The 9990-nt window shown below is 35.4% G+C and overlaps 1 long non-coding RNA gene across 1 annotated transcript; it reads right to left on the minus strand.

The window, feature by feature from the left end:
* Window positions 1–465: 465 nt before the first annotated feature.
* Window positions 466–4091, minus strand: LOC136847018 (uncharacterized). Its single transcript, XR_010855579.1, has 2 exons — window positions 3366–4091; window positions 466–617 (listed from the first exon to the last, which is right to left on the minus strand). It is a non-coding gene; the product is annotated as an uncharacterized lncRNA (long non-coding RNA).
* Between the last annotated feature and the right edge of the window lie 5899 nt (window positions 4092–9990).

Below are 9990 nucleotides of genomic sequence, written 5' to 3' on the forward strand. Positions count from 1 at the left end.
AATAGTGTTCATCTTCTGAATAATAATAATTAATAACAATTCGGCTGATTTTCTGTACCAGCTATAGTTTATAACATGTGAGACACAGGTGGGTTAAAATTCATAACTGACTGCATTATACAGTTAGGCAGGTTAACCATTTCAGTCAGAATTTTAACGTTTTCTGGGTTATATAGGATTTCAAACTTGAAAAACTTATATATCCCAGTAAATGTTTTAAACAATAATAATAAAAGTATTAACAAAACGCCATGATAAAATGAATTTAGTAGGAAATGTAAGGTTAAAGACACAGTGGTAAATGTTTCATATTAGGTGGATAAGAGTCACTTAGTCAACAGTATAACCCCAAGTTTAGAATTAAAATACTCTGCCAAATCAACAGCAGAGGTTTAATTTTAATGTTGTGTAGAGACAGGGAACTTATCATAACCATGATAGTTCACTAACCTGCTTGTTTGATGCAATCTTCTTAAATGGTTCACATGTTTGGGAAGAATGTAACATTCACTTCCGGACTTCAAAACAATCTAGTGGAACATGATGCACATTTCTTTTCAAGGATCTGATTTATCCTCATTGGTAATACACAAAGTTATTCACCAGTTCATCTGCACCTGCAATAATAATGAGGTTGAGTTTTGTAAACTTACAATAATACTTCATATTATATGTAATAAAGAAAGCATTTAGTACACCAACCCAGTACTGTATATTGGTCACAAATCAGTGATCATTTATTTAAAAACTACTGAACCAATTCCAGTGAATAGCTATAGAGTATAAGAGATGTTGAATATCTAATTTTAAGATCAAATAATAATGAACTAGTATGAATTATACTTCTGATGACAGTGGCATCCCCAGCTGTTTATGAAATGCACCTAATACATAAACCAGTTCCCAATATTGTCCCTTACATGAATTATTTTTTTCTGGTCAAATTCATGGTGTCTTATGGTGTCCCAAGCAATACTGATAACTAATGCGTATGTTGCAATAGGCTGTACATGCATGCCTAACAAACATTTAATAACAGTGCAGCATTTATACATCATGTGGTAAGATATCAATACTTTCAATTACAGCAATTACTTTTCAGGTAAATCTGCATATTGGTTTATTTTGTTTTGCATTTTAACCACATGCTATTTCCCTGAAAGTGATGTCCTGAGGGGCCCACCAGCACAAAAAGGAATAAACTGTACATAAAAGTTTTGGTCAGATATACTTTAGTTCCTTGATATCTTGGAATTAGATAATGACTCGCCTTTTTCAATGACTTTCAGCACTCTCCACTATTAACCAGTTTGGAAACAATAACTTTCTGCACTGTTTTAACATTAAAAATCTTAGAAATAATGTACAGAAGTTTTAATAAGCACCTAAAACCTACTTTTGGGTAGTCTGACAAATGAGGTTTGGCTTGGGATGACTCTTAAAAGAAAAAGATATTTAAATGTTCAGTAAAACTTGTACAACTCAGCAATAAAACTCTCCACAAACAAATATGCCACCCATGTGACTGACAGGTTACACACCCACAGCAAGGTGGGCTAAGATGACTATATAACCATCCATTCTGAAGTAACCTTGACACACAGTAGGTTTAAGAGGTTATATTATGTATAGGGATTGGGTAGGAGTAAAAAGTAAATGAAAAAAGAATTGTAATTCAAGAAGGGGTGGGAAAAGGTGAGATCATATAAGGTTTGCTTAAGCTGAGTTGGGAAGAAGTGTTAAACTAGTAGGTAGAAGGGAATGCTATATGGGTAGGCTTGGGATATGGTTGAAGGGAGGAGAGGGGAGGAAAAGATAGGAAAGGAAGGAAGAGGCAAATTAGATTAGAGAGGTACTGTATTGGGAAAATAGTGTAAGGAGTAATGGCTGTGAGTACAAGTTGGGTACAGGGAAGGGTAAGTGAGAAAAAAAAAAAGTAAGTGGCTGCATCTACATGACACTATGTCAGGGAAAGGAACACGTAGTAAAAATAATGTAATGCAGTACTGTATGCAGTTGTGATTAGGTTAGACTAGGTTTAGTGAGAAAGAGGTAAATAGCAATTGCCTAGAAGAAACTACTGTAGAGTTTTGCTTAGATTTGGGGTAAATAAAAGTGAAAATCCAGGCTGTGGTTAGGTTAGGCTACATCAGCAAGCAAATGGTCAATGTAAAAATAATTGCAAGGAGGTAAAACTTATGCTACACTGTTAAATTTGGGAAAGAATGGGTTTTAAAAGTATGAAAGGGTATGGGTTGCTGTTAGGTTAGACTAGGCTTTAAGTAATATGAAACAATGAGTAAAAATCTGTAAGAAGGTGATGGTTGTGATTCAGTTAGGCTAGGCTATGAAAAGGTGAAACTAAGCGTAAACTTTAAGTGTGGTGGTTGCTTTTTCAATTGGGCTAGGTTAGGAAATGTGTGGAGGTTGGGAGTGAGGTGGGGGTATGGGGAGAAGGATAACGTTGTGGGAAGGTTAGCTGGGTTTAGAAGGTAAGGGAAAGGAGGGTTTACAGAACGGCATGAATAACAATGGAAGGGGTTGATTGGATATGGTAGAAATAATGAGAGCTCCAGATTAGCAATAACTAAAATGTCCATAGCCTAACACATATCACATCATTGTGATTTCCTTTTGTAGTTTTTGGAAAATATTACAATGGGTCCAACTAAGAAATCCAAAAATGAAACAAAACTCCTGCCCATTTTGCTTTGGATCACATCAAGGTCACGATGGAAAAATTTACAATTAACATTAACCAGATGACTTGCTAGTTTGCAATATTTACTTTTTTTTTTACCCAGAAGGCCTCGTTTTTGTATCAAACATCATGCAAAAGTTGCAAACACAACAGATATGTTGTTTCTCCATTTCTAAGTTGTAATGCGGCAGCATAATTACCTCAATAATGAAGGGCATGGGGTTAGGTTTTACCATTTTAACTATACCACCATTGCTTCCTTATACCAGGCCTACGATAGCCTAAGCCTTATCAGTTATGCAACAGCTGCAATAACACATATTGGTGAATAGAATAAATGAATAACTCGTATATTAAACATGAGATTACGAAGGGCATGGAGTCACGTTTTACCATTCTAAGTATACCACAATTGCTTCCTTACACCAGGCCTATGATAGCCTAAACCTTATCAGTTGTGCAACAGCTGCAATAACACATATTGGTGAACAGAATAAGTGAATAACTCGTATATTAGACATGAGATTTTCCTGCATAACCGCTTTACAGGATATAGAATGTGTCTTTCTCGCCCAAACTAACACGCTAAGAGGAAGTAACAATTAGGCCTTAGATTATTTTATTTCGCATTTATAGCTTAAAGTTTTATTGTTAATATAGTTACCTGGTTATAAAAACAGTTCACAAAGTAGTAGTTTTTGTTTCCTCGTTGGATTATTTATGTCTCCTGCACTGAAGTACGTAGATATATAGACATTAAGGCAAACAATTCAACTTCATGGAAAACGCGTAATCTATTGAGTTTGGGCATCGAAGATATAAATAAGACTTATAACGTATTCCTCTGTGACTCAGCTTGCTATAAAATGCAATTCATCTCGCTAACTGTAACACGTTACAACAATAATTACAGTAACAATAAAATAAATGAAAGGTACTCGACCACTGAAACTCCACATTTGGCAACGCTGAGACTTGAGACTTTAGCAGGAAGAGGATCAGTAAACTGCAAACATTTGTTTGTTCCGTGTTACTTAGTGAATTAACGTGTTGATAAAAGGTGATATTCCCCGGCAATGATTCCAGAATAATCATATGGAGACCGGATTCTCTGATTATTAATTTTCAACGACATTTACATTTGGCAACGCTGCGGCTTGAGATGTTCACCAAAGGGTTAGTCTTGATGGCCAAGTTTGGCATTTCGTTGTGGACGTGAATTTACGCGATAATTTGTGCGATATTCGGCGGCGATGATCCCAAGATAATCACAGGGAAATCCGATTCTTCTGACAATTAGTTTTCACCCGCTAAAATGATTTTGGATTTGTGTAGCAAAGTAATAATCACTGACTTAACAAGAGTCTGCCGGTGACATACCAAAGTCTTCTGCCCATTTCCCTAAACAGGACAATATTAAACGACTGGTGTCTCTCCAGCAAAGGTAAGAGGTTTAAGGGACCTTGTCTTTTGATTGCATAAATTAGATAATGCTTCGTTGCATGAATTAGTCATTTGTGGCGTGAATTAGCTAAGGCTTCGTCCGTGTGTACGAGAATTCATTTTTTAAGGGGAAAATATGTGTTTACTTATTGTCTGTGATCAGCATCATGGATGTATTTTCAGTTGGGCAATGAATTCAGGGAGTTTGTATAATATCCCCCTAAATTTAATCCATCAAACGTTGGTAGCCAACATTCGCCCCCCAGAGATAAATATGTGAATTAACAGCGAATGGAAATTTAGACCTGGCGTTAAAGGCATTCCGTTTACTGTACAGTATAGTTCGCTTGTTACCTGGACAGCTGTTAGATGGATGTTATGGTCAGTTTTTCCAGGTACTCAGTATTTTTAACAGAGAGAGAGAGAGAGAGAGAGAGAGAGAGAGAGAGAGAGAGAGAGAGAGAGAGAGAGAGAAAACCACATTTAAAAGACGCTTGGGCTTACGACTGGCAGTCTAGAAGCATGGTTTGCAGTTGAGGGCAAGAATTTCACTCAACTGCACTAGTTTATTTCTGTAAGTGGGTTGGAACCCAACTTTTTATGTGAGTGGTAAAAGCTGTTCAGTTGCATGATTTACTGAGTGAATTATTTTTTGACTAATTATATGAACTAAGCAGAAAAAAGGGTAGGCATACGTGTATTTAAGTATATGTAATATATTTGCAGATGTACCACAGGAAAACATGAAACCCAGGATTTAAATCTTGACCGTTTTCGTCCTTAGCTTTGTAGGATCAAGAAAATTTATATCTTGTTTCATTTTCCATAAAGTACATTTGCAAATATGCATCTATGTGTTCCGATGGTTTCAAGTATGCGTATATATAGGCCTATACATATATATGAGTACTTTATACTTATGCATATATACAAATTCAATACTAGTTCAAGTTTTCCCTTCAAGTACTAAATTCCATCATCTTAGAATTCTCATGTGTTATCTGAAATACAGCGTAGGCAGTTAGGAACCAACGATCGGCCTAGACCTCTTTGACCAAGATGCCTTCGGTGATCGACTCACGTTGCTATCTCGGAAAGCAATGTTGACAAAGTTAAATCGCTTGTAAAGACCAATTACATTTGCTGTATATCCTACATACGTATCAGTTACTGTTTGTTAGTCCCTAAAGCGGGGTTACCATTCACAGCATTCCTTGTGCTGCACGCTTTAGACGGCATTAAAGGCTGTGCTACGTTCTGTTGGCTGCAGCCGTGTTGGTGTTTGTGTCGTACTTTTCATCCAGTCTCTATTCTCTTGCTCGTATATCTGTTTGACGCCTTTAAATGTATCTTGTTCCAAAATCCTTCGGGCAGCCCCCCACGAGACTCCAACATTGCGAAGCAATGGTGTCGTTAAAGTATTTTAAGATAATAATACTGTTTTCAGGGAGTTAGGTCTATTTTTGGATGCAGTGGCGAAAGGGAATACGGTCAATGATTGAGACCCTTTGCGTCTCTCGGAGTTAATGGTGGTGGAGTTTGTTTTTGCTCGAAGTTGGTTATAAATGGGAACCAGAATTCGGAGGAATATGAATGATTTTCTTCCTCATTTGATATGTGAAATGGTTTACGTAATCTGTGGCTGATAGGATTGATTTAACCCACTGCAATTCTGACTACACTCTCAGTAAAGGTATTATTAGTTTTTTATACATTTTTTAAAGAGGGTTAGGTTCTTTAATTGAAAATGTAACCTTATAGTGTTAGAAAATCAAGTAATATGATGCTGTTTACAGTATGGCGTTCTGTTCTTTGAGTTTCCAGTTTATAGAACAGGTGCCAACCGCAATTACAAGGAATTGAATCCATTTACATTTCAATTGTATTCCCTAGTTGTTGTAAATAGCCTGGAGGGCGTCTTGTATAGAATTAAACGGTGTGGGTGATCATGGCTTTCTGTATGAGACACATGTCATGTGTCCTTAGGTTTAGTACTGGCGATGACGGTGGTTGAACGCTCGACTGAACCATGGAGTCTAATTATCTAATTAGTACAAAGCTATGACAATTGCTGAATTCAGGTACAGAGAAACGTCCGTAATTTATAGATGCATATTTCATAATTTCTTCTAAGGGTTCCATTTTATATTTGCATCGTTCAGAAGTCTGCAGGGGTGATTGGGCAGCTGGTTGTCACAGGAAAACTTCGATGTGAACGGTAGTTGGGGCTGGCGGAAATATGGGCCTAGTTATCTGTAATCCTAATTGGAACGTCATGGATGTATGTCTCGCGTTTAGTTGCTGAAATTATTTTATGCATTGTTATTGTTTTAAGGCAGATGTCATATGATTTATACGCTGCTGGCGATTACAATAAATGACAATTTGCAGTTTTAGTGTCATTGATGGTGTATGAGGAAGAACAAATGAACAGTGAAAACTGTGCCTGCGTTTAAAATCAAGCAAAGGAACTCCCATGCACTGCTGAGGCAGTCCACGGTGCAATTTCTACGGCCTAGACCGAGGTTTGACGACATTGATTTTATGGTTGCCATCCGGTGTGAGGCAAGCGTATTTGTCATCGTAGATGTCACAGAAAAAAAAAAACAAAGATGGTTGCGTAAATACAGTGTATTTTATGCTCTTGAAGAAAATCCTTCATTTATGAATATCATTTCAGTAGATGAGCGTCCAGGCAGTATTGTTTGTGATGTTTTTTTCATGTATAGGTCTAAAATGTTAAGTTTTTCCACTTCCCCTCAGAATACTTGTTCCGTAGTTTCTTTTATTTGTTACTTTAAGTAGCCAAATTGCAGAGACGAAATAATTCCACGAAGAAATACAGAAAAATCGAGAACCCTCACTGTGATGAGAAATCAAATAACTATTATTATTATTATTATTATTATTATTATTATTATTATTATTATTATTATTAAGAAGATGAACCCTATTCATATGGAACAAGCCCCTGCCACAGGGGCTACTGACTTGAAATTCAAGCTTCCAAAGAATATTTATGGTTCGTTAGGAAGAAGTAAGAGGAGGTAAAGGGAAATACTGAAAGAAGAGATCTCACTTATTAAAAGAAAGAGAAAATAAACTTATAAATTAATGAATAGATAAAAATTTATTAAAATGCAAGGGGATTTATAGTATTAGGGTAGTCATGCATTGAACCATTTTCGATTCAGGGTGTCGTATAATTCCTCCAGGGAGCCTAGTGAGGGACCTTGAGGTGTTGTGAGCGTACCCAGCGAAGTCTGGTGTTGAATGTCAAACCTCAGGGGAATGTCATCATCATCATCATCATCATCATCATCATCATCATTAACATTATCATTATCCTCCCTCCTTGTCGTTATTACGTGCCTCGGGTTTTTTTTTTGTTTTTTTTAGCTTTCTGTAAAAGAAAACTGTTGTGCCGGCTTTGTCTGTCCGTCCGCACTCTTTTCTGTCCGCGCTTTTTCTGTCCGCACTCAGGTCTTGAAAACTACTGAGGCTAGAGGGCTGCAAATTGGTATGTTGATCATTCACCCTCCAATCATCAAACTTACTAAATTGCAGCCCTGTAGCCTCAGTAGTTTTTATTTTATTTAAGGTTAAAGTGAGCCATAATCGTGCTTCTGGCAACGATGTAGGATAGGCCACCACCGGGCAGTGGTTAAAGTTTCATGGGCCGCGGCTCACACAGCATTATACTGGGACCACCAAAAGATCGATCTATTTTCGGTGACCTTGATTATACACTATAGCTAGATCTATTTTCGGTGGCCTTAATTACACGATGTAGCGACTGTACAGAAAGCTCGATTATGGCGAAGAAACTTCGGCGTATTTTATACCATCAATGTTTGAGTTCTTGTCCTGTATTGGGTTGTTTTTTTGACTTGAATGTGCATTTATGTTTTTAATGGCATATATACAGTATATATATATATATATATATATATATAATATATGTATATATATATATATATATATATATATATATATATATATATATATATATATATATTTATATAAGCATTAAGTTACAAATGTTTAATATCCAATTCGCTCTACAACGGAAATAATATATTTTCATATATGTTAACCGAAGGGGAACATAATGCTTGTATTTGAATCACAGCGATGTGATAAAGTTAATATATATATATATATATATATATATATATATATATATATATATATATATATATATATATATATATTACTATGAAATATTTTTTGTTAAAACAGAATTCCATCAAATATAAGGAGGCCCATAAAAATGCCAAAATGTGGAAAGTAAAGGCTATATTTCAGAGACCAAACTGTCTTTCTCCTCAGGCAAATAGTGATTCACGCTTTGCCTGAGGAGAGAGACAGTTTGGTCTCTGAAATATAGCCTACATTACATTTTGTCATTTTTATGGGTCCCTTTTTTATGGGTAAATAAATATATATATATTGATAAATAAAAAAATATATATATGATATATATATTTATATATATACATACATGTAAACTCTCTATTAATATCAGTCGAATGTTCAAAAACATTTCGTATTAATCTGTAAATAGCTATACCACTTCCTTTGTGAATTTCGCTGTAGATTATTTTAATTTTTGTTATGGATATAAAGGAAAAAAGAAAAACGGTGTCGAACAAAATATATTTTGTCCATGTCGTACTTTTGTTTTCTGTAGATTATTTTTATTTTTATGGGCGTAATGGCTTTATTCAGCCCAGTTTAATTTCAGGTGGACTTTATTTAACACCATTGTTCGTGATAAGTTTCTGTATTTTATCGCAGTTCCCACCTACTCTTCCTTTTTGTTATGTGAAGGGATTGTTTTTTTATAGCTTTTTTTTTTTTTTGGATACGCTCAAAATCCCTCCTAACGCTACGTTTTATCCTATCGCCTTTGTCAGAGGTTTTTACGTTACACAGTAGCGGTTTTAATATTTGCTGACGGTCATGTTTGTTGCTGCTACATGTTTTTATTGTTCTTATTGTTTTACTATTTTGTTATTACGATTATTCTTTCTTATTACTTTTATCATTAATGTTATTGTGGAGAAACAATCCACAGTTATGTATATGTATATATATTCTAAGAATAATTCTGTACAGTGAGCTTTCGGGAATCTGATTGAAACGGGAATCGAACTGATTCCCGAAAGCTCTTTTTTACCGATTTATCTTTAAATATATGTATTCATATACATCACTGTGGATTTGTTTCTCTGTTTCAAGAGTCATGCTACGATGAGTATTTTTTAATTGTTATTATTATTAGTAGTGAGATTTTCTTCTGTCACTTTTCGTTTTAAGGAACCCGGACATGACTTCTGTAACCACCTAAGGTCCCTAGCTGGAATTGAGTTGTATGCAATCTAGTTTTCTAATTATTTTGTAATATTTTTGCTACTATTCTCAATATTAGGACTAACGTTACCATTATTGTAATTTATATTATTTTTGTCACTAATTCAGCATCTGTGTCGATATTGCCAATTACCCTTATTATAATTTTATCTTGCGTATCTAGATTGTATGTATTGTACTGGATCCACTTTGTACATCCCCCCATGTATGTGACCCTGAGCCGAAATAAAGATATTATTATATATATATAAGAGCCTGGATAGAGCAGCCAAGAAAAAGCAAGAGAAAGAATTGAATATAGAATTTGGGCCAATGGCCAAGCGTTGGGACCTACGAGGTCACTCAGCGCTGAAACGGAGACTGACATTAAAAATTTGAAAGGTGTAATAGGAGTAAAACCTCGCAGTTGTACTATGAATCAGTTGTTAGGAGAGGGTGAAAAGTTAGATGGGAGAAAGAGAATATGAAAT

This window comes from Macrobrachium rosenbergii, chromosome 16 (genome assembly GCF_040412425.1).
Source record: "Macrobrachium rosenbergii isolate ZJJX-2024 chromosome 16, ASM4041242v1, whole genome shotgun sequence".
Classification (NCBI taxonomy): Eukaryota; Metazoa; Arthropoda; class Malacostraca; order Decapoda; family Palaemonidae; genus Macrobrachium; species Macrobrachium rosenbergii.